Genomic DNA, 7,827 nt, shown 5'->3' with positions numbered 1-7,827 from the left:
GTTAATTTGTTTGGTTTTATGTTTTGCTATTTAATGTTTTTTACTGCAGAAATAATATGAAAGTATATGATCTAGAAATCGGACAAAAATTGCCTGTACATTTCTTTAGCTAATACTTGAGTACAGCAACTAGGTAGAAATTTTGCATTGGCGACAAATAATTTTAGCTTGATTATACAAAATATAATGGAGAGCTGTTCTACTTACCTAGGCATCTGCATTTGTACCTTAGTTAAAAGTTTGGATGCACTTTATATTTCTTTAAAGATTTGCTTCGGACTTAAAATAATTGTTCCTAACCATCACCCACCTCACAGAGCAACAGGGCGATAACTGTTACAGCAATATTCAGGAATTTGTCATTATAACATAAAAGAAAAATCTTAAAAATCAGAAACTTTGTGTTTATCATCGGTCTAGTGGCTAGTCTAACTCTCTCTCTGTTATTACTACATTATTTGATTCAAACTTCAAAAACTTGCTGATCACTTCTCTGTAGTACAACATGCATGTTACATCCAATTTTGAGGTGTGTTATGACCTATCTCTACTGGTAAGGATTTTTGTGTGGACTTAGATTTTATTTTGCATTCGCAGTCCTTTTGACAGCTGGTGGCCCGACATGTTGCCCATGGGCATCTTGTTGCTGCTTTTTTTTCCCAGTGAAGGTTGTATTTCAGTACCAAAGGGAGGACAGTTGCACTCTGAGTATATTTCATCAGATTCACTCACTTTGGACATGAAAAGATACTAGTATATCATTACCATGTCTGGACAAATTCCTTAAAAGCAACTTGTCCTGAAGAACAAGCTGCCGAGAATTTTCACTTGTGCTGCTACAATTTGCAATAATTATTATTGTCCTGCAATTCACTTTTGGGAAAACAATTTTTGCAGACGTTTATTTCAAAGTCCGTTATAAGAAGTACTTAACAGAATCTTGGTTTGCTCTGGAGAGGTTCTAGCTAATGTGATCATATTGTAACTGATTGGGAGAGATTAAAGCATTGTGAATAAGAAATCAATTTTCAGCTATCCAGCTGGTCAAAAATCCCACTCATCTTGTAAGACTAGTACTACACTCACCTGGAGCCAATTTCTATTCCTTTTCACATGGACGAGTGGAATTGTCGAGCCCCGATAACATTTTTTGACTTTCCTGTCTGATTATTATTTTTTGAGTTACCACCCATCTTGGATATTAAAGTATTGCAAATACATCAGAACATTGTGTACTCAGCTCCTACTAGCTAACTAGTGATCATCAAATTCGATCACAATGTTTGTCTGGATGTAATTTGGGTCAGTTGCATTTAAAACCAGATCTTCATGACATTTGATCAGAATGTTTGTCTGGATGAAATCTAGGTCAAATACGAATATGGGTTATCTGGGTTCAAAAACTAGGTCACCCAGTCAAATCAAAGAAAATCTTGTGTATGCAATAGGAGCTGCATTTTACATTGGATATTCATAAAGTTTGGTCAGAATGGTTGCCTTGATGAAATCTAGGTCAAGTTCGAATATGGGTAATCTGGGGTTAAAAACTAGGTCGCTAGGTCAAATCAAAGAAAAACCTTGTGTATGCAATAGGGACTGCATTTTACTCTAGATCTTCATCAAATTTGATCACAATGTTTGTCTGGATAAAATTTAGGTCAAGTTCAAATATGGGTCATCTGGGATCAAAATATAAGGTCACACGGTCAAATCAAAGAAAAGCCTTGCGTATGCAATAGGGGCTGCATTTTACACTGGATATTCATGATATTTGATCAGAATGTTTGTCTTGATGAAATCTAGGTCGAGTTCAAGTAGGGGTCATCTGAGGTCAAAAACAGGTCACCCAGTAAAATCGAAGAAAAACTTTGAGAATGCAATAGGGGCTATATTTTGGGTAGGATGTTCATGAAATTTGATGAAAGTGTTTGCTTTGATGAAATTTAGGTCAAGTTCAAATATGGGTCACGTTGGATCAAAAACCAGGTCACCTGGTCAAATCAAAGAAAAATCTTGTGTATGCAGTAGGGGCTGAACTTTTTCAGTGGAGCTTCATGAAATTTGATCAGAATGCTTGTCTTGATGAAAGCTAGGTCGAGTTTAAATATGGGTCATATTGGGTCAAAAACTAAGTCACCTGGTCAAATTAAAGAAATACCTTGCCTATGCAAAAGGGGATGCATTTTAAGCAGGATATTAATTAAATTTGATCAAAATGTTTCTTTTGATGCAATCTAGGGCAGGTCCAAATATGGGTCATCTTGGATCAAAAACTAGGTCACCCGATCAGATCAAAGAAATACTTTGTGTATGCATTAAGGGCTCCATTTTAGGCTGGATATTCATTAAATTTTATCAGGCTGTTTGTCTGGGTGAAATCTATGTCAGGTTCAAATATGGGTCATCTTGGATCAAAAACTAGGTCATGGGGTCAAATCAAAGAAAAACCTTGTGTAAGCCTTATTGGCTGCACTTTAGACTGGATATTCATGAAATTTGATCCTGTCGACTGTTTTGATGAAATCTTAGATCAGTTTCAAATATGGGTCATCTTGGGTCAAAAAATAGGCCAACCGGTCAAATCAAAGAAATACCTTGTTCTCAGGTGAGCAACCTAGGACCATTTGGTCCTTTTGTTTGATTACTGGCCATGTTGTTGACTTTATTTATTACTCTATCAAACATTCTCATGGGACATTTGTCATACAATGTTGAGATCATTCTCATTGATGACTCATCCCCCACAAACTCAAAAGGTTATGTGAATGATTACTTAATCTTGCATTGTCAACAAGTAAAATATGACCATAAAGTAACAGGAAGTGTGGGGGTGTGGGGGGGGGGGGGGGGGTGCGGGCACCAGCGTCCTGTATATGGACACATTTTTGCATAGATAGTGTATTTGAGCTGTATTATGTGTTGATCTGTTTGTAATTCCTTTCCCAGGGTATATTTCTGAAACTGTAAAATGGATTTCATATAACTACACATTAATGTTCACCTACAAATAGAATGAAGAATGACCCCTGTCACTAGGTCCAAAGCCAAAGATCAAATATTGTTTTATGCTTTTCAGTGTGAAATATTGAAATTTATCAGTGAAATAAAATTGACATTAACAGTTCCAAATATAAATCTTTTAATTTTTCATTTGTATGGAACAACACTTGAAAACAAAAGAATATGAATTACAAGTAACCAGAAATTCCTTGTAAAATATACTTCAGAAAAGGTATAGATGATTATAAATACATACAGGATCATAAAGACATACATTCCATTGTAATAGAATCTAAAAGAAATCAAGAAATGTCCTAGAACTATTTCACAGTTTTCCTACATAGATATTGTGATGTCATGCCATTTTGATGTGTGGGTAAAATGGATATCATTTGCTTAAAACCATTGAAAACAGATAAAAAGAAAATATATTTGTTTTAGTGTAAGATCGAAATATATTACACTTATGAACACAATAATTTACATTTTCATTTTTGGCTGCGTCACTCATGGAAATATTGCATATGGATGTAACTCAGTGGAATTTTCTTCGATCTTACACTGAAACAAACAAATATCCTCGATTTTTCTCTTTGTGTCCGATCCACATCTTCTAAACCACTAGATTTTCATAAAACCAGCATTAGACGTTAACTTCATCAAGATGATGTGCACAGTATACAATCCATGTCACTAGGTCCAAGGTCGAGGTCATATTTCTTATAGTTATATTTCAAATTGTTATGGTCAAGGTCACATTGTAAGGCCAAATGTGAAATAGTTTTGAGTCTGTTCCATGTATGCTAAACTGCTAAAGGATTTTCATAAAAGTAGCATTCATTGTTAACATCATGAAGACAGCATGCACAGCTGGTGGCCCAGGTCACTAGGTCCAAGATCAAGATAACAATTGGAAGTCAGATATCAGCAGCAATCAGGCATGACATAGGTTTAGGTCAAGTTGTTAACCTTGTCAAAAAGACCTGTAGAATGCACAACTCTGGCCACTGGGTCCAGGTTCAGCTGACATTCATGGTTATGTTACATTTTACCTTCCCTGCATCAAAGTAGCATTTGGGAGTGTAAAGTCAATGTGTATCTTTATCAACATATAAGCCTAATATGTAGATGATTTATTTCTTTTGTAAAGAAAGGTTTGCTAGAATTCAGGAAGAAGTGATGTAGGTCTTGTTGATATAACTGTTGTTATTATAACCCTCTTTTACATTATATACATTGGAATAAATACCCAACTTTTATTTTCTAAATTCTAATTTATGCCATGAATTTATTCTAGTGATTCACATCTATAAATACAGCTACTAGGTTTTATGTATTTTATTGTTGACTTTTTGTTTTAAAGAGTATTAATATTTTTCAAGGGTTTTCTTAAAACTAGTATGAATTCATTTGATGAAAAGATAATATTTTAAAGCTTTTTTATCATTGAAATCAGGAAATTTTAAATGACTCGGTGGGTAAACCTTGCTTTAATTATTTCCTTTTTTCAGTTTCTGTTGGTACTTCGACAATGGCAGTACTAGGGGAGTTAGGACGCTATTCCTTGACTACTTTGTAGAAAGAGCATGTGTTGAAATACTGGCTTAAAGTTATGTCAAATCCTAATTCTATAATGTACAGTATATTTGACTCAGAAAAAAGATTTATTGAAAGTGCTAACTGTATACCATGGGTTAAAGCGTGAAAAGAATTCTTGATAGCATAGGATATAGTAACCTTTGGGATAACATAGATATCAATGTAAACTATTTTCCATTATTTCAGAGGAGAGTAAGAGATCAATTTATCCAAGAATGGCATGGGTCTGTATTTAGCTCTCCGAAACTTGAATATTACATTAAGTTTAAGACAAATTTTGAATATTGAACAATATTAATCCTTTATTAATGATGACTATCTAAGAAGGTTATTGACTTGTTATCGATTTTCTTCACATTGCTTAGCCATAGAAACTGGCAGATATACTGGAACTGGAAGAAATAATAGAATATGTGAAAAGTGTACACACAATTTAGTAGAATCAGAATACCATTTTCTAATGACATGTCAATATTACAGAGAAATTAGATGTAGATATCTACCAAGATTTTGTCAACTTTGGCCAACTATTGAAAAATTTACTAACTTAATGAAAAGTGAAAATTTAAGAACAGTTATACACCTTTGTAAATATTTAAAATATGCTTTTAAGAAATGCACAGTGCATACTGATAATATATTGTAATGTGTTGTTTTGTTTACAGATTGATATATCATATATATGTGCATGCTATGTTTAAATTACATTTTGTTCTGTTCATTGCCAAAACCATGCGAATGGTGATTGCAATAAAATGTTGTTGTTGTTGTTGGTACAATGAACTTGCATTGAAAGGAAGATGAAACACTGAAATATTGACTTAATTAAAGAAATATAAGCTTGTTCAGTACAAAACCAAGTTTTGATCATGTAGCACTGTAGATAAACTGTTATATTGATATAATTAGTGTATATGTGGACAGTTGATCTTTATTACTCTACTTAATAGAATTACTGGCTCGACAGTTACATTTCTTTCAAATAGTAGATTTACTATTATCATTATGCTAGTTCTGGTATCCACATTGGCATCCAAGTTACAAAAGTTTTACACAGTTTCAAAGACTACAAATCTTTACATGAAAGGGCATGTTACATAACTCTGGCTTATGTTATGTAAAAATTATTCCCCATTTTTAACTTTGTAGTTTTAGTAAGATATTGCATGTGAGCATTACCAGATAGAATGCTTGCAAACTCTACACAAGTCTTTTCTGATCCTTTGAGATAATGGGAGTCCATTCAGTATTTCTGTATAAGAGAGTTTTGCTTAAGTCCATTCAGTATTTCTGTATAAGAGAGTTTTGCTTAAGTCCATTCAGTATTTCTGTATAAGAGAGTTTTGCTTAAGTCCATTCAGTATTTCTGTATAAGAGAGTTTTGAGACCCGCCCGCTTAGCTCAGTAGGTAGAGCGTCGGTCTACGGATCGCGGGGTCATGAGTGCGATCCTCGGGCTGGGCGTATGTTCTCCGTGACTATTTGATAAACGACATTGTGTCTGAAATCATTAGTCCTCCACCTCTGATTCATGTGGGGAAGTTGGCAGTTACTTGCGGAGAACAGGTCTGTACTGGTACAGAATCCAGGAACACTGGTTAGGTTAACTGCCCGCCGTTACATGACTGAAATACTGTTGAAAAACGGCGTTAAACCCAAAACAAACAAACAAAACAAAAAGAGAGTTTTGCTTAAGTCCATTCAGTATTTCTGTATAAGAGAGTTTTGCTTAAGTCAGTGCTAGGGTCATTGAAGGTGTTGCATATTTCACTACCTGTAACATCCCTATTTATTTGTTGGTTGGATTCTATTATTCCAGAGATTCTTCTTATAGATACAAATGACTTCACAGAGCCAAGTTCCATAACTCTGACTTCTATTTTAACTTCACTATGCTCCTTGTTTTGTAATGTAGAAGAGTGTTATCACTTTCTAAATTTTTCTGTGTTGGAGTTGCTATTGTTAGGCCTCTTGTAAAGGCCCCTGAAAGGGCCAAAATTAGCTATTTTGACCTTGTCTGCACAATAGCAGCTTCATTTATGATTTTACTTTAATCAAACTTGCACACAACTTGTATCGCCACAAGATCTTGGTTCCTTTATTGAACCGGCCAGATTCCATGATAGGTTCCAGAGTTATGGCCCCTTAAAGGTCCAAAATTTGCTACTTTGGTATTTGCAGCCATAAAGAGACTTCATTTATGGTTTGACTTGATACAAACTTCCAAAACATCATCAACAACAATAAATCTTGGGATTCCATGACGAATCTGTCAGATCCAGTCGTAGGTTCCAGCGTTATTTGACATCTGATTACCTCCCCTGATTGTAATCAAAATGGATTTATATCAGTTAGTAATTATAGGACTTATATGAAATTTCATTATTGTCATTTGTTGGACTGAGACAATCAGGGTAGATAACTATGGACTGATTTATTTCAAATTACCTCCCTTTTTCAAATTAAAATGGGTATATCTCCGTAACTAATGAAGATACTGATCTGAAATTTCATTTATGTCAACAGATGGACTTGGACAATCAGTGAAGATACATATTGACTGAATTTATGACAAATTATCTTCTTTTATTTTTTATCTAAATGAATACACCTCAGCAGCTTCTAATGAGATTGGTTTGAAATGTTATTTATGTATTCCATGGTAAGAAATAGTCATATTAGATAACTCTTGATTGAACATTTATCGATATGAATAGTTCGCTAATATATTGTTGTATAGGCTTGCTACATGCATATGTCAATGCATGATTACCTCCCCTGATTTTAATAAAAATGGATTTATCTCAGTAAATATTTATAGAACTCATTTGAAATTTCATTATTGTCTTTAAATGGACTGAGGCAATCAGGGTAGATAGCTATGGACTGATTTTATGTCAAATTACTTCCCTTTGTTTCAAATTAAGATGGGCGTTTCTCAGTAACCAATGAAGATACTGATTTGAAATATCATTTGTGCCATCAGATGGACTCAGACAATCAGGGTAGATAACTTCTGTCTGCCACTCCTGGGAAAGACCATGATTGATGGTTAGGTGAAGTGACAGCCTGATATAACTGAAATAATGCTGAAAATGGGTGTAAAACTGAACACAGAAACTGACCCATGTAAAAAAAACAACGCATCTTCTATATAATTGTTCTCAATGCAATAAAAAAAATATCAACTTGAATTTTGTAGTTTCGTTTTGGCAAGAATCATCAATGT

Source organism: Mercenaria mercenaria, chromosome 2 (assembly GCF_021730395.1).
Source record: "Mercenaria mercenaria strain notata chromosome 2, MADL_Memer_1, whole genome shotgun sequence".
NCBI classification, from domain to species: Eukaryota; Metazoa; Mollusca; class Bivalvia; order Venerida; family Veneridae; genus Mercenaria; species Mercenaria mercenaria.
The sequence above is the reverse complement of the archived record's forward strand: the minus strand, read 5'-3'. Positions refer to the sequence as shown.